We start from the raw sequence: 23,104 nt of genomic DNA, 5'->3' as shown, positions 1-23,104 counted from the left end.
TTCTGTTTTAAATTTCTCGTTTCTGCCTAATATCATTAGAGGATTGGCCCAGGAAAAGGGAAACGAGTTGGTTTTTGCCATATTCATCAGATGGGTGTGGAGCAGTGTATTTATGCATGGCTTCCTGAAATGGTTCAAAAATTCAGTCGGGGTTTTGAGAGGCCTTTGTTTTACTTCCTGTAGTGCACTCCAAATGACAGCCTTAAGGATACCATTTTCCAAAACTGACCCATTCCCAATACCTCTGCAGGAGTTGATAGTGACCAGAATTATTACAGTCCCAGGGAGGTTTGGTGAGAGGGCATGTTTCTTCTCTATTGTCTCCTGCCCATTGCCCGAGTCTTCCATAATTCTGTGCAGTTTTTACTAGCAGCTCTTTCCTTGTGTCTGCTAAAGCATCTAGCATAGGATCTATATCCTCCCAGTCTGGGTCCAGGGCTTTAACAAATGCCCTGAATCTTTTAGCTGTTCCTGATGGATCATGCCAGTATTGTCTAGCCAGAAAATTCCAGGTTTCTGAATCAACTAATGAAAGGGGTACCTTGATTTTCATCAGACTCAAAGGTCCCCTTGCCTCCCATAAGAGTGACTGAATGATCACCTCCTGAAAAGATGGTGATCTTCCTCCCAATCCTTGCAAACAAGTCCAAGGGGGGCTGTTGTGGTGTGTTTTCTCTTCAGTGGTTTGTTCTGTTATCCCCTATGTTAATGGCTCTGTCTGTACCCTCCTATCTTAGCTGTCTGTCTTGCCTTAAGCCTGCTCCTTGATCTGGAATGTTCCCTGATCCTCTTCCCATTCAGCTGTCAATCCCACTTTGTACCAACCCTTTAGTCTAGAAACTTCCCTGTCGATTCCCTATGGTTGTGTTTGAGGGTGCCAGGATGTGGGAAGAGACGAGAATCTTAATTCCGTGTTTCAGAAGGCTGATTTATTATATTAAGATATATATTATATTAAAAATGCAATACTAAAACTATAATAAATAATAGAGAGAAAAGGATCCATCAGAAGGCTAGAAGGAGCAGGAATGGAAACAAAATCTCGTGACTCTCAGAGTCCCATGCAGCTGCATCTTTGATTGATTATTAAGTAGAAACAAGTCACATGGACAATTACAGATGCACCTGTTGGTAAACAATGTCCAGACCACATTACACAGCCATCAGACAGTTAATTGTTTACATTTCTTTTCTGAGACTTCTCAGCTAGGATAGGAGAAAAATCCTAGCAAAGGATTTTTCATAAAATATCATGGCTACAATTCCCTGTTCCTGGAAGCCCTATTGGTGCATGTCAACCCTTCCCCTGTTCCTCCTCATTGGTTCAAACACTGTAAGACCCGCCTTGTGCTCCTCCCCAGTCCTTCTCCTATTGGTTGAAAATTTGTACCCGCCCCTGAGCCCTCCCATATAAAAGTCCCCGCTCTCCTGTTTTCTGTGAGTTTTGACCCTGGACTGTCCATGGAATAAGGCTTTCCTTGGAACCCATACAGAAGGCCTCCTCTTCATCCGTATCTCCACTGTGCGCCTGACCACCGGCTGGTGCCGTAGAGCGTTTGCTCTGAGCCTCACCTGGGATCATCCTGCTTCTGAGCTGTGTCCCACACTCGGCGTGGTGCCGGGGGCAGCTAGCGGAATTCCAGCACCGTGTCGGAGGACGCTGAATGGTGACAATGCCACAGCTTCCTTTCTGCCTTTGGTTCTGTACTGTGAGTTTTTCCTTTTTCAAGCTCTAGAGAGGAAGGGAGGCTCAAAGGCAAAGTTTTCTCAGCAGTATTTACCAGGGATTTCAACTGCATTCCCTGTCCTCCCACTTCTCATGACTCAAAAGGAGCAACCACACCCTCCATCCTTTCCTCATTCACTTTCTATTTTAAACACCTTTATTCTATGGAATATGCAGAACAACACCTTCTTAGTCCTCCTTTTCCCTTCATTTTGCAGTCTTTTACTATTACCAACACAGAGGGATCCCTTGGGGCCAAATTTAAACCCATATTGTGCTGCAATTGAGGGTGATCCTTCAGATAAACAAAACATATTCAGCTACACAGCCTCATTTCATTTTCTTTCTCTTCACAAGAATAATAGTAACCAGAACAAGGTAGAATAACTCAGGGTTCCATGTACTGGCTTCTTCTCCCTGTCTTCAAATATATAAAGGTGCCACTATTGATCACAATATTTATTGAGGGTTTTCTTAGTCTCTGTGGCCCCTGGGGCCTCTCTTATCTTCTTCCATTGTTTCAATAGGCATCCCTTTTATGCTCTGCCCTGTCCTTCTTTGCCGAGCCCAGCCCCACCCTGCCCCACTCTGCCATTACTTTCTCTGCCCTGCCCAACATATATGTGCTCTGCCATGTACTGCTTCACCCAACCTGGCCCCGCCCAACCACACCCTGCCCGACCCTGCTCCACCCCTCCCTGCCCTACCCCACCCCAGCCTGCCCCGCCCATATTTGCCCTGCCCTACCCTGCCCAACCCCATCATGCTGTACCCTCTCCTGCTTCGCCCAACCCAGCGCTGTCTCACCACACCCTTCCCCACTATGTCAGGCCCCCTTTACCCCACCCCACCCCAATTGACTTGGCCCCCTCCTGCCATGTCCAACCCCATCATGCTCCTCCCTGCCCAGCTCCACCCACCTTTGGCCCACCCCACTCCACCCTGCCACATCCTGCCCCACCCTACCACACCCAGCCCCACCCTGTCCCACCCTCCCCAGCCCTGCAAGGCCTGAGAAGAGATGACACCCCTTCCCAAATTAACATAGTAGTTCAGCAGAGAATCACTGAGCGATCTGCAGAACTACGTTTGTCTGGTGGCTCAGAAGAACCATTGTTCCTAAAAGTCCTAAAAACACCATAGAAGAGGAGACCACCTGGAGAGACCAGAGGAGACCAGCTGGAGCTCCAGGCACAGCCGATGATTGGCACAGCTGAGCCTGTGGGAAGCTCCCATAGCTTCTGCCTTCTCCCTCCCTGTTGACGGCTCCAACCCTCCTGCCCTCAGACACTGCCCATCCCCACTTTCTCCCTCCCACCTCACGCCTTTGCTTCACCTGCCATTAATAAACGGTTTGGCTTCTTCACTTTGCCTGCATCCCTGTGGAGCTGAAGCGCCGCAAATCTGGGGCCCTGGGACACACAGGTCCCTGCTGCCGTTCTCTTCCACGCCCTGCTTTGTGCACAGGAACGAGGGCAGGTCAGGCTGGCACGGTCCCTGTGCTGAAGGTGCAGTTCCACAACCCTGTGCAGTTACAGATCCTGCTGAGCACACGGAAGGCCAGCAGTGGCACAAGGAGCCTGGGTGTCAGGAGCGAAGTCGTGTCTGAGGCCCTGCCACATTTGATCTGCTGTTGTGCACATCAACAAGATAATGAATGAAATCAGGTCCAAAAATGCTCCTGGCAAGGCAAGATCCAAATTCTAGCAGCTTTTCCACCTCCACGCTGCAGGAATTCATGGGTCTGCTGGGTAGGGAATGTTCATCCCAAATTTTCTGCCTATGTGTCTAGGAAAACTCTAATGACAATGCTGATGTGGTGATTCAGTCTTCTGAGGTTTTTTGGGACATTCTTTTGGGATTTTGGGGCCTGGGACCAGGGGAGAGAGCAGGACACAATCCAGATCCAGAAAAATCCCATATAGCACTGGAAATGAGCGGAGCTCAGTGAAAACAAGCACAAAGGAACTGGGGAAAAAAGAATTTTTAAGAAGGGATAACAGGGGAAAATAAGGATAAAATTCCAAATGAATCCACTGGTAAAGGATAACCTGGACGCGCAATAGGAGAAATTCCAACACAACAGGCTACCAGGGCCTGGGAGGGCCCAAAATTTTGGTTTTATTTAGGAAGATTTTAGGTTTTTTTTAAAATGCTACTGGAATTTTTTTCAAAGAGAATCCTACTTTTCCTTTCTGAATGGGCTGGAAGTCTCCTCCTGTTCATGCTTTGCTGGTTTTGCCCATCTTCATTCCTGAATTAAAAATGACAAAATAAAAAATAGAAAAGGGGTTGTTAAAAAGGAGGAATATTAATAATATGAATAACAATATTAATAATGTTAATATTAACAAAACTAGTAATAATAATTGTAATGAATAAGGTGTCAAGATCCTGAATATTTCTTCTTTGTAGATTTTTTGGGGAGTAAAAGTTTAGTGTTTTATTTTACTATTTAAAAGATGTTATCTTGCCATGTGTTATCCTGGAGATTAAACCTGCTTTGGTGTCTTGGGTTGTTTGGGTTTTTTCCCCAGAATTGCTGGGAATTTTTCCAGTTGAAAAATAAAAGGGGCTAATGATTGGAAAAAAAAAAAAAAAGGTAGGGAGAAAGAATAAAAGGGTGGGAAAGTTGGAAAACAACAATAAAAAACAAGGGGAAAATCTCTTAAAAATATAAAAAGCAACCAAAAAAAGAACAGTTACACTTTGTTTCCATTGTGCGCCTGAGTTCCTTGATTTTTCCATGTGTTTTTGTGTAGTCCTGAGTTGTAGAGCTCTCCAGACAGGATGCTGAGCTTGGTGGAGATTGCGGAGCCGCCGGAGCCATTCCCAGTTTTCCTTCCCACCAGTAGTATCCGATGCCGTCACACACGTGTCTATTTTGGAGCACCAAATGTGCCATTGTTACAAATTCCCGATGCCCAGAATGACAGGATTCCATGGGAATTTCTGAGGGGAACTGGAGGATTTGAAATTCCCGATGCCCGGAATGCTGTTATTCCATGGATTGCCAGTGTTGATGGGAAGTTGTGAGGGGAATCAGATGATTCTAAACTCCCAACCCCTAGAATGCCGTTATTCCATGGTATCCCAGTGTTGCCCACCAAATGCAGCCCTGGACCATCAAATCTAACTTGTGACCAATAAATCCAACGGTTCACCACTAAATTCAACCTTGGACCTTCAAGTCCAATTCTGACTATCAAATTCAACCTTGGGATGGGATGGGATGGGATGGGATGGGATGGGATGGGATGGGATGGGATGGGATGGGATGGGATGGGGCCAAGCCGGCTCAGGCACCAGCCCTGTGGCCCAGCTCTGACACTCACCATCCTGCAGCAGCTGGATCGGCACAACCTCCTCAGTCTCCACTTCTGGGTCAGGTTCAGGCTCAGGCTCTTCTTCCTCCTTCTCCACCCAGGCCAGCTTGGGAACTCTTGGGGGTCTCTGCTCAATGAACTTGCCATCCCCCTTCGGTTCTGTCCATGGGAATGTCCCTAGGAGATGGATGGGATGGGATGGGATGGGATGGGATGGGATGGGATGGGATGGGATGGGATGGGATGGGATGGGATGGGGCAGGATGGGGCCAATCTGGCGGCAGGCACCAGCCTTGTGGCCCAGCTCTAGCACTCAGCCTCCTGCAGCAGGATTGGCTCAATGTCCTCGGTCTCCACCTCTGGGTCAGGTTCAGGGTATTTTTCCTCCTTCTCCACCCAGGGCAGCTTGGGCAGTCTTGGGGATCTCTGCTCCATGTCAAAGATTGAAATAATGGAAAATTGCAAGACAAATGCCAAGTCCTGCAGTCTGGCCCTGAGGTCACGTCTAGAAGTAATTCCTCAGAAAAGCTCCGGGTCGGACACGAACGAGTGCGCTGTGCGGGGGCTCCTCACAGCACCGCTCTGTCCTGTCCTGTCCCGGCGCCTGCTCCGAGCGCTGTGCCGTGCTCCTGTCACTGCCAGCTCCTATGTCACCACGTGTCACAAAGGACACACTCTTCCATTCCATGCCAGGGTGACCGTGCTGCAGCGTGTCACAAAGGGCCTTTGCACACACTGACACCTGCCCTGGGGCCATGCCCAGCCCACCCAAAGTGGCCCCGGTTGGAAGGAATCCCTGGCCCCAAGTGTCCAAGGCAGCCCGAGAGGATCTTTAGGAAGGGCTCAGCCCATCAGCAAACGCTGTCCTGCTCTGCGGGCTCAGGGCAGCAGAAGGAGCCCCCAGGGCTGCCGAGGCAGCCCCGCTGGCAAGGGCACGGGGCCTTCCATGGAAGCTGGCACGGCCTCCTTGGGACATGTCCCGGCTGCTGGCCATCCTAAACCCGCGGTGTGACAGGCACAGGGAACGTGTGGGCCAGGGCACCAATGCTGCTCTGAGCCCTGGGGCCCGGGCAGCGCTGCCATCAGCAGGTGTGGCAGAGTCCCCGCCCAAGCAGAGCTGCCACCCCCCGAGCCCTGGCAGCGCTGCTGCCCCTCTCCTGCCCCAGAGACCTGTGCCCCGGGGGGCTTCCGTGCCACAGGGAGCCAAAGCCCACGTGCACTGGGGGCTGTGCTCCTCCCTGCAGGGGCTGTTGGCAGGAGCACCTGGAGCAACTGCCGGCAACACCTGGCATCTGTCAGAAGCTCATACTCCATGCTGGAATTATTTTCTCATTGAAGTCATTTCCTGCAGCATAAAAACATCTTTACACTGAAGACACAGAAGAACCAGGCATTAAAGAATCCTCACTTCAGGAAAGCTTTGCTTCCCATTGATCAACTCAAGTAGTTCATAAAAGCTGCAAACTTCCCAAATAAATTGAGATGCCCTAAGAATTTTTTGAGAAACAAGGCTCACTTTTAAAATTTCAACAGTTGATTAAACCTTAACAAAAATGCAACAAAGACTGAATAAGGAAATATTCCAGGGCTGAGAGTCTCTGTGACCAAAAGCCACGTGCTGTTCTATAAAATGGGTGCTCTGCCTTTTATACCCTTAACCCTTCCCAAAGTTTTGTTAATCAACTGTTTCTCTGCCATCCGATGGTGGAGATCACTTTCTTACATCTTGATTGGAGGTCGGGTGTTGCCATGCTCTGCCTCCTGGTAACAAGCTCTCCCTCCCCTTAATGCCCCACTAGAGACAGCAATACAGGGGGGAGGGAAAGAGTACTATGGAGAGAGCATGCAAAAATAACATAACTATACATCTATAAAACTTCTCTTAACATACTCACAATATTCATCTCTTAATTTTGAGAGCCACCTATCGCATTACTCATTTATAAGAACTTCAAAGATTTTCAAGTTTGCTTCCAACTCAAAGCAGCAACTCATTTGCCTTAATGTCAACCACTGAGAATCACTTTAGAAAACGTAACACAGAGGCAAAAAAGTGGCCATCCATTGGTTTGCAAATGTTTTTCTGTGAAGGAATGATAATATCATCATTCTAAAGGAATAAAAGCCCTCATGGAATGAATGTCCAATCAGTGTTACAAAAGGAACCTGAACAAATGAGTAGATTGCAAAAAGGCCAGTCCTCTCCCTGGCAGAGATATCTAAGCGGCCAATAATGTACAGCTCTCCCCTCTTGTTCCCTGCAGGAGAATCAGGACCTGGGGGCCACATTTGGACACTCTGGCAGGACGGGGACCGGCTCTGGTGTAAGGTATGTAATAAAGAGAGCGAGAACAAGGAGGAAAGAAGATCAGGAAATGCAGATTGTTGGTGGAGAGATTAGGATTTTCTTTTACAGATTTGGTTTGGCTCACTGGAAAGACAAATGGCTTTGAGCTGCAGAAAATGAGTACCCACAGGCAGTATCAGGGAGGATAGAGGAAGGGCAGAATATGTCCCTGGATGAACTGGTTAGAAAGACATAGCAAGTGTATGTAAAAAGGGATGCTGAAAAGGAGAAAGCAAAGACAGAGAGGTGATGGCAGAATTTTTACAGCCCCAGAGGGCCCCAGGACTCAAGTGGTCCCCCATAATAGAAGGGACTGGGTGGCTACAAGGAAGTGGCAGAAGCATTTCCCTCCTCAGCAGGGGAGAGCCAACCCAAACAGCAGCTGGGAAAGAATCAGTGTGCTATGTGCTGGGCAGAGGGACACTGGAAAGGGGGAATGTTCACATAAACAGCTGGACCCTCACAAGGAAGAAGTCCAGAGGATAATGGAGATGGATTGTTAGAGGTGTGTCCTGGGTTGACAAGGAAGTGAGTTTTTTGGGAAGTTGTGTTCAAACCAATCAGTGGTCAGATTTGAATATGGGCATCTGGTGTGGCCACGGGAGACAGGGACACTCCTCTGAGCACACGTGGTTAAAAAGCAGAGAACTCCCAGGAGAACTCTCTCTTTGTTTCTGCTGGGCTGAAGAGGTTGGATCTCCCCTGCCCAGCCACAGGCTGGGTGAGGGAGGGGAAGCCATGCGGCCTCGGCTGAGGTAGGCCAGAGCCTTGGACAGAGAAGGGGAGTGAAGGCCCTTGCAGGATGGAGGGGTGGAGAACCACTGAGATGTCCTGGGCAGCCCCCAGAGAGAGAGTCTGCCACCTTGAAATCTGATACCATGTGCTGGCAGCAGGGCCGGCCCAGAAGGAGAAGGATGGGGCGTGTGGCGAGAAGGTGCCCGGCCACTGTGGGAGTTCTGGGCAGGCAGAGCCCGAGATTTTAACCCTTTTCTTGGACAATGAAAACTTGGTGGAACATGAACCCTCCTAGAAGAGAGACAGACATGAAATAGAAAGAATTGGGCAAGTGTGGTGAAAGTCTGAGCAAGTGAAAGTTGTCCGAAGAAGATGTAGAAGAATCCTAGATGAGGGGAGATGATGGAGTGGCCTTTGGCTGGACTTTTCTTGCATAGCCATAGATTGAACCAGTTTTTCCTGTAACACAGAGACTGCATTTAAGGAGATGCAATGGCTTGAGCCAAGAGAGTGAGCTGCTGTAGTGACTGCCAAGTGCAGGAGTGAAGTGAACAGAAGAAGATGAGGAGGGTGTGGTGGTGTCCTCTGTCTTCAGGGAAGATCTCTGTTCTCTAAACCCTTAGCCCCAGGGGAAGTGAAAATGGCTGGGAGACTGTTGTTCCCAGATGAGAGATGGTTATTCTTTAGTACTTAGCGAAGCATCCTTAAAAGGGAACCCTATAAGCTGCTTTGGTCCATGGACAGTGGTGAGAGCACTGTATCATGGAAGGAGGATGTCACCATGGCAGATTTTCTCCAGGCGGTGCCACGTGAGACATGGAAACACAAGAGGTTTCAACTGTGTTTCCTGAAGAAGACTATGGTACAAGAAAGACTCCTCTCTCCCTTGACAAACTGAGAATTGATTGTCTGAGGGGTGGTGATGAACTGAGAATTGATTATCTGAGGGGTGGTAACTTAACTGAGAATGTAAAATTTGTCTCCCTGTGCTTGGGTAGAAACTGGGTAGGGGAGAAGGAATGTTTGGGAATGTTTTAATTTTGAATTCTGTGTGTTCCTTTTATTATAGTTGTAGGTTAATAAAGTTTCTTTTCCTTTATTTCTAAGCTTAAGCCTGCTCTGCTCAGTTTCTGGTCGCATCTCACAGCACTCATTTGAGGAAATTATATTTTCATGAGTGCACTGCCATTGCACCAGCGTCAAACTATAACAAGGTGTCAAGGGACTCCCTTTGTAGCAGGCAGACACCACACTGGAGCCCCTGTTAACTTTTAAGGTGGGTTCAGATTGAGAGGAGCTATATTTCCTAGTAAACACAGGGGCCTCTCCATTCACCTTAAATTTTATCCCTAAGGTGGGGGAATTGTCAAAAAGATCTTCAATTGTTCACAGGGTTGTGGGAATTGTAGTCTATTCTGTAGGCTTAGAAGTCTCTGAGAGCATTTTTCTCTGAAAGAAGTGTGGATATTGTGGTAAATGGGTTTAGGGATTGAATTCCTTTGTCTACGTGGGGTTTTGTGCAGAGCTGAAAAGTTGCTGTTTGGAGGAGACTCAGTTGCTGTGCTTTTTGTGTGTTTTGTTGTGAAAAGCCAGAATTGGCAGGTTTCAGGCATGAAACCAATAAAAAGAGCAAACTGCTAAGGTGAACTGCTCCAGGGTGAAAAGCAAAAGCCTGCTAAAACCCTGAAATTAAATCAACTCAAATGCCTAATTCATAGACTGCAGCTCTTGAAAAGCATTTTAAAAGCAGTGTCACCCCCTCTGCTGAACAAGCTATTGGAGGAAACCCCACTGAACAGCTGTGGGAAACAACAAACACTTGTTTGGGAGGGGTGGGGAAGAGCACACGCTCATCCTTCTCCCCACTCCAGACATGTTAACGTCACAAAAGCTAACCCTATAATAAATAACCCTGCATTTACTGCAAACTCAGAACCTGGAGATGTCTCAGCCAAAAACATTGATGGTAAAAGTAGAGAGCTGTTACTCCTAAAACAGGGATGGAAATAGTAGAAGGGATGAAGAGGTACACGGGTAAGAGAGTTAGAAGGCTCTTATTGGTACTAAAAGAGAAAGCAAGGATGGTGTATGTTAATTGCTATGCAGTCTGGGCTGGTGCCATAGGGTGATTTTGTCAGTGGCAATGTTCATCGGCAAGTGATTGGAAAAGAGGTTTGGCAAAGGGAGGATTTGAATGGTTGTTTTTACAGACTCAGTCCTAACAAATCCATATAGGATGGGTTAAAACCCAGGTGGACGACCAGATTGACAAAGATATTGAAATGATAAAGAGGATCAGCTGACAAAAGTCAGAATGATAAAAATTGATCCACAACACACAATTTGATAAATGGTTACATTGTAAATTAGAGCATACTGGAAATTGTTTTTTGCAGCACAAAGCTGAGGCTGGCAATTGCCCTCAAAGATGGGGAGCGGTATTCTCACACAGTGTTCCCAGTGCCAGCTGAGGGTTTAAGAAAAAACCATCCAGAGCTGACACGAGCCCTACATATCAAAAGTAACAAAACACTCTGGTCAGCTGGGCAGGTAAATGATATGGGACCTCTGAAAACATCGAATGGTTACAAGTACATGCTGACAGGTGGAGATGGTATCTGAACTGATAGCTGCCACTCAAAGGAGACGTGCTGATGCAAAAACTACTGTTTCAGGACTCGGTGACCGGTTTTGCAGCCTCCAGTCCCAAACTCTGTGTAGGGTGACACTCCTGTCTGTACGAGTCTGGTGTCCCCCAGACAGAAGCAGTTCCAGCGAGGCCTCGCAAGCCGCTCCTACGCTGCCCCGTCTGCAGCTCTGAGAATAGCGCCGTGTTTGCAACTAGAGGCCACGGGGAACCGCTGCCGTAACTCTGCGGGAAAAACATCTCCATTATTGCTTAACTTCTGCTGTTTTGGTTTCTCTCATGACCTTCAGTGCTTAGGTGTACCCTCACTAGACAAAAGACTAGGTGTGTGCTCGGACGTGAGGCTCAAGCAGCACTGAGCAGGACGGTTCACAACCTGCACGGCTGTGAAAGCTGCTACTGCTGCTGGAGCCCTAGAAGCTAATCAAACCAACTGATTGTCTCGGTTTGAAAAGACAGGTGTCTGCTAAGGAAGGCAGGAGCCTCCCTTGAAACGGGAAAGGCAAACCCCCTCCCCCTGAGTTATTATAATTTTGAAATTAAGGGGCTCTCAGGCAAAGGTATGGGAATAGGAATAACAGTTCTTTACTAGGGAAGAAAATAAAAATGAAATAAACAATGCAGTGATAGAGGACAACACTGACAGAGAATACAACCTGACACCCTGTGGGTGAGGGTGGTGCTGGCAGTCCCATTAAGTGGTGGCTGCAGCCTTCCTGCAGTGCCAGCTGTGGTTCTGGTGGGGCAGGGATCCTGTAGAAGGTGGAGTTTTCCTCTGAGGGTCCAGTGGTGGTGTAGATGGGCTTGGTCTTCCTCTGGGAATGCAGAGCAGAAGAAAGCTGCCCCTCTGGGAATGCAGTGGGGAAAGGCTGCTGTGGTGTTCCCAGTGTCAGATTCTGTCCAGGAAGGAATGCTTGGTTCCTCCCCCTGGGTGCAGCATCTCCCAATGGCTTGAGGAATTTTATCAGCCATGCAGGACACTCAGTGGCCATGAACAGAAGATACCTCCTGCAGGGAGGATTTGTTGTGGAAGAGATAAAGAAAACTGCCCCACCTGGTTTTACCAGGTGGCCCAATTAAGAGAAGAGAAGAGAAGTGCCCCACCTCCTACAGATGGCAATAGAATACACACCCCGAGCCACATCTTCCATTTCCAGCCTAAGACACTGATGGGCACAGAGAAACCATACTGCATTGCACACTAACTAGTCAATCTGCTGTAACCAAATATTGACAATTATGGGATTGTTTACATGTTCATGCTTACAAGCCGACATTTGCAGTAACGCAGCATGGCTCATCAGCCATCCCAACAAAACTAACCATTTTGTTTTTCCTAAACAGACATACAAGAATTGTACCTGACCCTTGAAAGAGCATTTCATTACAGTATTTAAATGGAGAGAACTCCAAACCAAACATATTCTCTAAAAGTCTTCCTCCAGCTGGAGTGATGCTCCTTCTAGAAGGAGAGACTACCCAAATCTCCATAAATGAACAAAGCTTGAGGCTACAATCAGTGCCTTGAAACAAGAATTTACCAACCTTTCAAAAGTAATGAACAAAAGAAAAAAACTTTGGATTTACTTTTGTCTTCCATAGTTACCTGCACCGGTTGCTGCGTATATGTAGGTCAGACTGTGAGAATACAGAGTGACCCAAAATACATTAGAAGGAACACCACAATCTTTCAGGAAATGCAAAAGAACCAAGGCAAAAATATACTTAATGGAATAACCTGATAAATTCCAAATTTAAATGTGGCCATATGATAACTGATTGGTGTAATAATCGTAGTTCTGACATTAATGTTCGGTACGTGGATTCTATTACAAATTTGCAAAATTGCATTGAACAAGATGTGTAAACCTGACAATAACCATTTTCTGTCAAAAGGTATCAAAAGGACGAATAACTATTCTACTTCAACTTGTTTACATTAAATCTTAATTAATACTACTGAAATACCAAATGTGTTGATAGTTCTAATTGCTTTGATTAACATTTGTGTATGTTCTGTTGTTTTCTGCAAGTATTGCTTCAGGAATACTTGTGTCTTCCCTCTGACTGTCACAGTGGGTAGAAAAAACTTCTCCTTAAATGTAACTTGAATTTCCATATGATTATAAGGATGAGTTTGTTCATCTCTTCCTGCCTCTTCAAAACAAGACATAAAATTCCCAGTTGAAGCCTAAGCAGGTAGAAACAACTGAGTTTCATTACATCTTTGATTCCACTGAGACAACCAGACTGTTCTAGAACACATAAATATATTTGTTATATGACTGTAAAATTGTCTGACTTGCTATTTTAAACAAGAATCTGTGAAATACTGAACTTCACTGAAGAAGAACACTAGACTAAGAAGCGTGAATGGAAAAGAGGCACTGACCATCTGTTATACTCCTCCAATCCCTAGAACAGAGAAACTACCTCCACAACCTCTTCTTTTTTCCTGATTTGCATCTCAGCCTCCTACGATTTTAGGACTCAAGGTGTGGGGAACATGCTCAGCTACATGGACTGGTAACAACACAAGTAAAGTCACTTATTGGATTGTCCCCAGCTCCCTTGAACACTCTGAATTTATCCTGTATTTTGTAATCTCTTGGTTTATCATTAAGCTTTTTTTCATATATATATATATATGTTGCATAATCTAATACATAAAATGCATAAACTGAAGCAACAGCAGTTGTGAGGAATTTGAAGGCTTGTGTTGTATGAATTTGATCATTCTGTATCCATCCACAAAAGCATACAAAAGCTGCAAGGTTTAACAGCTCAAATGAAAGCAGATGGTGGGTCCTGGTTAGATGATTTGTTCAAAGGATGGAGCTTTGCACCTTGGCTAAGGGAGCTTTGTAAAATGGGTTTATGTGTGTTGGCTGTTTTAGTGCTGATACTAGTAGTAGTACCTTGCATACTTCGGTGTGTGCAACAAATGATGGACAAAACTATCAAAGGAGTTTTTATTATATGAGAGAGAGGTAGGAAACGGATTCACAGAGTTCTCAAAATCTCCCAGAGATGGTGCATGAAGGTATGGACATGGAGGAAGGTTTTGAGTTAAGACCTTGGAACAGGCACAACTTTTTCGAACAATGAATTGCAATTGCTATCAGACATGACTTATACCCTTTGAACAGGCTGGATTTCCACAGCATTAAAATTGCGGTGTTGTAACATGGCAACACTTAATGCAAGCAAAAAGACACTTTAAGCAAGTAATAGGCAGATATACTGCAGTAAGGCTATGAAACGCAAGGTAGTTAATAAACGACACGGTTATGCAGGTTTCTTTTTAGTTGTACCGAGAGGGGGAATTGTGGGAATCCTTAAAATCAGAGGGTTGTGGGAAAGCTGCAAAAGGCAGGCCTCAGAGACAGCAGAACTGTGATCAGAGCTAAGCAGCAGCCATAAGATTTGTCAGCAGAGAACTTGTATGAGAAGTAGAAAGTAAGGACAAATAGAACAATGGTCTGTGTGTGAGTGCTTGGCTAGAATGACTCCCTAAGTGTAGGAGTGTGGCCCCTGTTGACAGAGTGACAAAACCATCCTTTGTCCCCCTAAAAAGAAAAGAAGCCCAGATGTTTCTCTCATCAATTAGGTGAAAAGGCATCTCATAGGCCTAGGGGACTTCACCTCAAACTTAAGGGCAGCTAATTGGATAGAAGCCAAAAAGTCCCACCTGAACAATTGGGTAGAAAAAGAAAAGAACAAAGGAACTAACGGCTTTCAGGAGGTGTTTTACTAGGAGCACATCCCTTGTACCTGGCTCGTTTTTTCCTGTTTGTTATTTTGCCTTTTATTAAACCTTTTTGTTTCCAACACTGCAGCAGAAGCCGTCCTGCTTATTTTATGCCCCCAAAAATACCTGAGCTGTCTTGGGAGTATTACATTCCTGCGAGAGCTTACAAGACCTGGCTCGAGGAGGAAAATATAATACCTAAGAGAGAAAAAAGTATATCTAGCAAGGTATTAGGACGTTCTAGGCTTAATAATGGAGCTGTGTACCCTGCATTTTAATGTTTACAAGCTGGTATTGCATTTGAAATGAGCAAGCATTGTTTTAACCAGGGCACATGTGATTATAGTGGTTGGATAAAATGCACTGTCAATATGCTTCTGCTTTGTGTGATTGGTCAAAAAACCTTTTAAGTGAGTTGTAACATTGAATTCTTTGTCTGCTGCCAGGCATGCGAGCTGCTGGGATCTTCCCATTGTCATAACCATGTAATGAGACTGATTCTGGAAAATGAACAGCTCGAGACGCGTTCCCCAGCAGTCCCGTCCCGTTGGTGATTTGTACATAGAGCCTTGGCTGGCAGGAGGTGTTAGAACACATTCTATATTTACACCCTAAGGAAAAATGAAAAAGAAGGAAAATCAATCTTAAAGAAAAGAAAAATCTCCCTTGGCTCAGGTAGCTCCAGCAGACAGAGAGCTTCTCAAATCAGCTCTGCTCAGAGCTCCAGCAGAACAGGCAGCCACGGCCCCACAGACCAGGCCACTTCTTGTATGCCCTGGGAAATTGATCTTGCAGCTACTGCAGATGGAGCCCGGCGCTCTCTCCACAGTCCTGAGGACAAAGGCTGTTTCGATGGCCAGGCTTCTGGTGGCAAGGCTGACATTCTCTGCCTTGTCTTCAAGGGCTGCAAGAGAGAGGAACACAGCCATGGTCAGCTCCCGGATCTGCGGGGCCCAGAGGAGACCCCCATGGCAGGGCCAGCCAGCCGCCTCTGGCCTTGGCCAGGAGGGAGCAGAGACCAAGGAGATCAACCTGAAGCTAATGCACACCATTGCCCAACTTGCCCTGAAAATCTCTCTGTTTGCTCTGGCCACAGCAGCCCTCGTGTGCACAGGAAGCAACGGGACAGAGATTGCAGCTCCCCGGGGAGCCAGAGCTGGCAGCCCCTGCCCCCTCTCAGCCTGGCTGATGTGCCGGAGCTCTCCTGGCTGCCCCTCAGGTGCTGCCCGGCCATCCCTGTGAACACAGAGCCTGTCACGGCACCAGGGGCACAGCTCCCTGCCAGGGGATGGGGCCGAGCTGCGGCGGGATGGGGAGGGTGGGACAGGGTGGGGCTGGGTGTGGTAGGGCGGGGCAGGATGTGGCAGGGTGGAGTGGGGTGGGCCAAAGGTGGGTGGAGCTGGGCAGGGAGGAGCATGATGGGGTTGGACATGGCAGGAGGGGGCCAAGTCAATTGGGGTGGGGTGGGGTAAAGGGGGCGTGACATAGTGGGGAAGGGTGTGGTGAGACAGCGCTGGGTTGGGCGAAGCAGGAGAGGGTACAGCATGATGGGGTTGGGCAGGGTAGGGCAGGGCAAATATGGGCGGGACAGGGTGGGGTGGAGTGGGGCACGGAGGGATGGGGCAGATTCAGGCAGGGTGGGGTAGGCTGGGGCCAGGTTGGGTAGAGCAGGAGTATTGCTGCAAGGAGTATTGGGCAAGCCAGGGCAGGGAGAGGTGGGGCAGAGTGGGTTGGGGCGAAGAAGGACAGGGCAGAGCATAAAAGGGATGCCTATTGAAACAATGGAAGAAGATAAGAGAGGCCCCAGGGGCCACAGAGACTAAGAAAACCCTCAATAAATGTTTTGATCAATAGTGGCCCCTTTATATATTTGAAGACAAGGAGAAGAAGCCAGTACATGGAACCCTGAGTTATTATGCCTTCTTCTGGTTACTGTTATTTTTGTGAAGAGAAAGAAAATGAGATGAGGCTGTGTAGCTGAATATGTTTTGTTTATCTGAAGGATCACCCTCAATTGCAGCACAATGTGGGTTTAAATTTGGCCCCAAGGGATCCCTCTGTGTTCATGATGGTAAAAGATTGCAAAAGGGAAAGGGAGGACTAAGAAGGTGTTGTTCTGCATATTCCATAGAATAAAGGTGTTTAAAATATAAAGTGAATGAGGAAAGGATGGAGAGTGTGGTTGCTCCTTTTGAGTCATAAGAAGTGGGAGGACAGGGAATGCAGTTGAAATCCCTGGTAAATACTGCTGAGAAAACTTTGCCTTTGAGCCTCCTTTCCTCTCTAGAGCTTGAAAGAGGAAGAACTCACAGTACAGAACCAAAGGCAGAAAGGAAGCTGTGGCATTGTCACCATTCAGCATCCCCCGACGCAGTGCTGGAATTCCGCTAGCTGCCCCCGGCACCAAGCCGAGTGTGGGACACAGCTCAGAAGCAGGATGATCCCAGGTGAGGCTCAGAGCAAACGCTCTACGGCACCAGCCGGTGGTCAGGCGCACGGTGGAGATACGGATGAGGAGGAGGCCTTCTGTATGGGTTCCAAGGAAAGCCTTATTCCATGGACAGTCCAGGGCCAAAACACACAGGAAACAGGAGTGCGGGGACTTTTATACGGGAGGGCTCAGGGGCAGGTACAAATTATCAACCAATAGGAGAAGGACTGGGGAGGAGCACAAGGCGGGTCTTACAGTGTTTGAACCAATGAGGAGGAACAGGGGAAGGGTTGACATGCACCAATAGGGCTTCAAGGAACAGGGAATTGTAGCCATGATTTTTTATGAAAAATCCTTTGCTAGGATTTTTTCCTATTCTTTCAGAGAAGTCTCAGAAAAGAAATGTAAACAATTAACTATCTGAAGGCTGTGTAATGTGGTCTGGACATTGTTTACCAACAGGTGCATCTGTAATTGTCCATGTGACTTGTTTCTACTTAATAATCAATCAAATTTGCAGCTGCATGGACTCTGAGAGTCACAAGCTTTTGTTTCCATTCCTACTCCTTCTAGCCTTCTGATGGATCCTTTTCTCTCTATTCTTTTAGTATAGTTTTAGTATTTAATTTTTAATATAATATATATCCTAATATAATAAATCGGCCTTCTGAAACAAGGAGTCAAGTTACTCGTCTCTTCCCATGTCCTGGCACCCTCAAACACAACCATAGGGAATTGACAGGGAAGTTTCTAGACTAAAGGGTTGGTACAAAGTGGGATTGACAGCTGAATGGGAAGAGGATCAGGGAACATTCCAGATCAAGGAGCAGGCTTAAGGCAAGACAGACAGCTAAGATAGGAGGGTACAACTTAGACTGAGCCATTAACATAGGGGATAACAGAACAAACCACTACAGAGAAAACACACCACAACAGCCCCCCTTGGACTTGTTTGCAAGGGCTGGGAGGAAGATCACCATCTTTTCAGGAGGTGATCATTCAGTCACTCTTATGGGAGGCAAGGGGACCTTTGAGTCTGATGAAAATCAAGGTATCTCTTTTGTTAGCTGATTTAGGAACCTGGAAATTTCTGGCTAGACAATACTGGCAGGATCCATCAGGAACAGCTAAAAGATTCAGGGCATTTGTTAAAGCCCTGGCCCCAGACTGGGAGGATATAGATCCTATGCTAGATGCTTTAGCAGACACAAGGAAAGAGATGCTAGTAAAAACTGCACGGAATTATGGAAGAGCCAGGCTATGGGCAGGAGACAATAGAGAAGAAACATGCCCTCTCACCAAACCTCCCTGGGACTGTAATAATTCTGGTCACTATCAACTCCTGCAGAGGTATTGGGAATGGGTCAGTTTTGGAAAATGGTATCCCTAAGGCTGTCATTTGGAGTGCACCACAGGAAGTAAAAGAAAGGTCTTTCAAAACCCTAACTGAATTTTTGAACCATTTCAGGAAGCCGTGCATAAATACACTGCTCCACACCCATCTGATGAATATGGCAAAAACCAACTCGGTTCCCTTTTCCTGGGCCAATCCTCTAATGATATTAGGCAGAAATGAGAAATTTAAAACAGAAGACCGGGTATAGAAAAACTGCAAGAAGCAGCATGGAGAGGTCATATAAATCGTAGTTGGGTAGAGCATAAGCAACTGGAGAAAGGAATGACTAACACGACTACTGCAGCCCTTAGAGGGGCTGCACCACGCAAAGGCCCCTCCTCAGGACAAAGAAACGGCTGGGGTGGGCAGCGAGCTCTCCCTAAACTCTGGACCACTCAATGTGCCTATTGCGAGAAAGAAAGGCAATGGAAGAGAGACTGGCTGCAACTCAAACCCAAGGTGGTTGCAGAACTGAATCAATGCAAGGGCTGGCTGGAGGGCATCCCCTCAGAAAACCCTCTGGTCAAAGGAGAACTGGGGAAAAAGATGCGGAAAATGAAATATCTGGTGAATGCGGGTGCAACACATTCTGTATTAAATATAAAGTTGGGAGAAATTGATCCTGGTAAAGTTGTGAAGGTTGTAGGATACACAAGTCAATCACAGAAGCTATCCTTTTTAAAACCACGACCTTCTAAACTGGGAAAAGCAGTAGCAATGCTTCAGTTCCTATATATGCCTACGCCCCCCAAAATGCCTCCTAGGAAGGGATTTGTTGGAAAAATGACAGGCTGAAATGTAGTTTACCCCTGGAGGAGTTCAGATCAAAGTCAATGATGAACAAATGATTATGTTCTAAGTCTAGCTGTCATTACAAAATTGTCCAAAATAGAAGAGACACAGAAGTTGTTCTTAGTCAGGTTTGTCTTAATGTCTGAGTGGATGGGAACCCTGGTAAGGCCAAAGCAGCACAACCTGTAATCATTAAATTTAAACCTGGAACACCACCAATAAGAATTAAACAATATCCACTTCAGGTGGAAAACATAAGAAGTGTTAAGCCTATCATAGACAATTTTCTAAACTTTGGGTTGTTACTGGAATGTGACTCGGAATAGAATACCCCCATCTTACCCATACAAAAGCCTGGTGGCTTGAACTACACTCTGGTTCAATAGCTACAGGCTATTAACAAAATAGCTGGAGATCTCCACCCAGTGGTTGCAAATCCATATGCTTTGCTAAGCAAACAAAAAGATGAATCTGGATGGTTTACCATTTCAGATCTCAAGGATGCTTTCTTCTGTATACCCTTGGACCCTGGCAGCCTAAACCTGTTTGCCTTTGAATGGGGAAACCCAGAGACTGGAAGGAGAAGTCAATTTACCTGGACTGTAGGACCACAAGGATTCAAGAATAGTCCAACCATATTTGGAAAACAGTTTACTGAGGATTTTGAAAGTTGGGTAACCTGATGCACAAATGGAATTGTGCTACAATAGGTTGATTATCTACTTATAGCCACGGAGACAAAAAAGACTGGAATGGAGAGGAAGCTTATGAAATGACCTGGGACTAAGCGGATACAAGGAATCCAGAAATCAAGCTCAAATAATGAAATAAGAAGTCAAATGAGGTAACAGGTCCCAAAAACAACAGCTAAAAAAAGCCATGCTGAGATTTGGCATGGCTGAGATTCACTAATTCCTGAAGGTAAGGAACAATATGAAAGTGATGTATGGCATATAATCAGAAAGATTTAGAATTAGCAAAGAATTAGTGAGCAGAACGAAAACATCATGTTTTTACAACTCCGCAGGGATAGACAGTTATGCCTGAAAGAGCATTGTGAAAATTAATTACAGATGAAGATAATTGTATACACTGGGAAGGGGATGCCTTACATAATTATTTGAGAAGGACAAGAGTAAGATGCAACCTGTACTCTAGTGTAAAGCTGGTAACCCAAGAGTGTGAAATAATGCCTTAAAACCAATTCTCAAACTAGGACTAGAGTTGAGCTTGGCACAGTAGACAAGGGACAATATCCTGGACAGCACTGGAAAGTTGACGTTTCTGAACTGTCAAGAAAAAGGGGCTATAAATACCTTTTACCTTTCACTGATGCCTTCTCAGCCTGACCTAAGGCGTTCCTGACCCAAACAAATAAAGCTGAAGAAGTTGTCACGATTTTGTTAAACAACATAATACTCTGGTTCAGAGTGCCTTTAGACACTTTGCAATAATCTCCAAATCAACTGGCACCTACACAGGCTGTATGGGCCACAGGCCAGAGGCCAGGTGGAAAAGAGGAATTATCTGCTAAAACAACAACTAGTCAAAAGTGGACAAGAGGCCAACATACCGTGGCCCCAGGCCCTCCCTTTGGCTTTATTACAGATTTGAGAAGGTCAAAAATAAAAGAAAATTTGAATCCCTTTGAATCACTGTACAGAAGACCATATAAGCATAACTATCAAGGGGAAGATACTGTACAGGTTGGGGAGGGGTAACTGCAGAACCACGTTGTCCAACTGACACAACAGCTGCAGAAAATAAATCAACACATTTTGAGCACGTGAGCAAGAGGATGCTCCTCTCCACAAATCCAGCCTGGGGACCAGGTATATGTCAAATCCCCTGAGGGAAAGCCTCTTATCCCAAAATGGAAAGGACTCTAATTAGTACTTTTAATCACTTATACAGCCTTTAAAGCTTGAAGCGTTAGCCTCTTGGCTACTCTTTTGCCAGAATTAAAAGACTTCTGCTAAAGGCAAGTGGAGTCCCCAACTGGACCTCAGAAAGAACAGGAGAAACCAAGATGCGCTTCACACCATCATCGTCTTCCCGGTATTTCTGATCGGAATCCAAGCCACAGTAGGTGACTGTCACTACCATCATGATCTCCTTGGCCTGCAAGATCCTGGCAGATGGAACACTCAAAAATATTCAGGACCTAATTGGCTAAAAGGCATTAAAAATTTGAAAAAGTATACAACATTTTAAGGATTAATGACCGAGCAGTTGAAGACTGAGGAAAACCTGACTCCATGCCTGTCTTTCTTGTCCCACCTGAAAGCAGGATCTCTATAGCTTGTAAATTTGAAACTCACAAACCTGTTTAACGTATTTTAGATGAGATTATTACAGTGACCATGTGCATCCCTGACCTTTCTAACAAGCAGGGTGTGAATCCATTTTCATGTGATTCCTATCAGGGATTTTTGCGCTATACAAATTAAAAGGGGAGACTATAACCTAGTACAAGATAATTCCCTTTTTCTGTGGCGCACAGGTGGGGTGGGAGGACCATCATCACACAGAGATACAGGAATTGAGCCCACCAGGAATGCGACCTGTTAAAAATAAAAAATCCAAATTAGCCAATTTTAATAAAAATATGAAAAATAAAATTTATTTTGCGACCGTAAAAACAGTCTTGACAGCCACCACCAAAACGGACAGCATATCACCCCCGGACGGTGATACGGGTGAACGTGAGGAAAGGACCCACAAATGCCTGACCTCTCCATCCACATCAACTACTTCAAGGTAGCAGTTCTTATACAGTTTATTTGGCCCGTGGCAGAAAGTCTTTGTTTCCTTCTGAGTTCCTCATATTCAAGTTGGTTTCTTTCTCTGGACAAAGCCTCCTCCGGGGGTAGAATGGTCCATTTCCCTGGTTCCCGGAATCTGACATTCAGATTCGAGGTGTTGATGGTTCTGGTCCCCACAGATAGGCATCTTGTCTGGGCCATCAGCACCTGCCGTCTTCTGGCGTTGGTGCTGATGACTGCTCCTCTCCTTGGATGCAAATGCCGTGATGTCCATCTGCCGCGGTTTCGTGGTTTCGAGGTCTCGTGATTTCGTCATCCTGTTGGATTTCTCAACCTGAAGGAAACGAAGGGATTTCTCCCCCCTCTCTTTCTCTCCTCGGTTTACTCTGTTCACATATATATTTATATGCTGTTTATCTCCACGAATTACTACCTATATTTCTAACACAACCCAACACATATTGTTTCCAGCAGGCAGCTCTTGTGCCACTAGAATAATAAATCGTCCTGCTCATAGGCTTAGTACATGGAACAGGTCTCATAGAGGATCTGTTTTTGAGAATTGAATTTCATTCTTGGCATATTTCAGGCCATCAGAAATAGTAACCAAACAAGTTGGAGGGGAAGCTGGGAGCACAATCATCCTCTTAGGGTATATCAGGCAGGCAATGTATCTGAAGAAACCAGTTACCATGCCTTGGGTACTCGACAAGGAGTGAACATGGGTCACACAACAGGCATTGAAAATTAAAATCAAAACAAACAACTCTACATTAGCAAACAACTGCATAGCATGGGAGCCATATGTGAAATAATATAGTCTTTCACTCTGTGGTAGGACAAACAAATGAACAACTGTTGCTTCTAAATCCACAGTACTCTCTGAAAAAGCTGAAAAAGATACAGGCAAATATTTCCAAAATTAAACAGCAATACTACCCACTCATACAGCAAAGCCTAAAAGGCTGGGAGTCATGGATACATTCCCAGACACCAAATCATAGGTCTAAAAAAGGCTTAAGGGGATGGTTTGGGTCTGAACTGGGAATATGAAATTCTATTGATCAAGAAGTCTTAGCCAATAGATGAAGCACTGTGAGTTCTTATATTGGACAGACACAAACTCCTCTCAGATCAGCCCTGCTAACACTTGCCCAAACCCAAAGCCTGGCAGCTAATCTATTAACC

General features: G+C 45.9%; 1 protein-coding gene and 1 long non-coding RNA gene across 2 annotated transcripts in view; one reads left to right on the top strand and one right to left on the bottom strand.

The window, feature by feature from the left end:
* The window catches only part of LOC135308510 (uncharacterized), a 71,527-nt gene that overhangs the window by 25,689 nt on the left and 22,734 nt on the right, over nucleotides 1–23,104 (top strand). The gene's annotated exons all lie outside the window — the stretch shown is intronic.
* Nucleotides 3,815–5,670, bottom strand: LOC135309389 (uncharacterized). The gene is made up of 4 exons (XR_010369662.1): nucleotides 5,410–5,670; nucleotides 5,062–5,229; nucleotides 4,433–4,605; nucleotides 3,815–3,980 (listed from the first exon to the last, which is right to left on the bottom strand). It is a non-coding gene; the product is annotated as an uncharacterized LOC135309389 (long non-coding RNA).

This window comes from Passer domesticus, chromosome 10, assembly GCF_036417665.1.
Source record: "Passer domesticus isolate bPasDom1 chromosome 10, bPasDom1.hap1, whole genome shotgun sequence".
Lineage (NCBI taxonomy): Eukaryota > Metazoa > Chordata > Aves > Passeriformes > Passeridae > Passer > Passer domesticus.
This window is presented reverse-complemented; position numbering and strand designations above follow the sequence as displayed.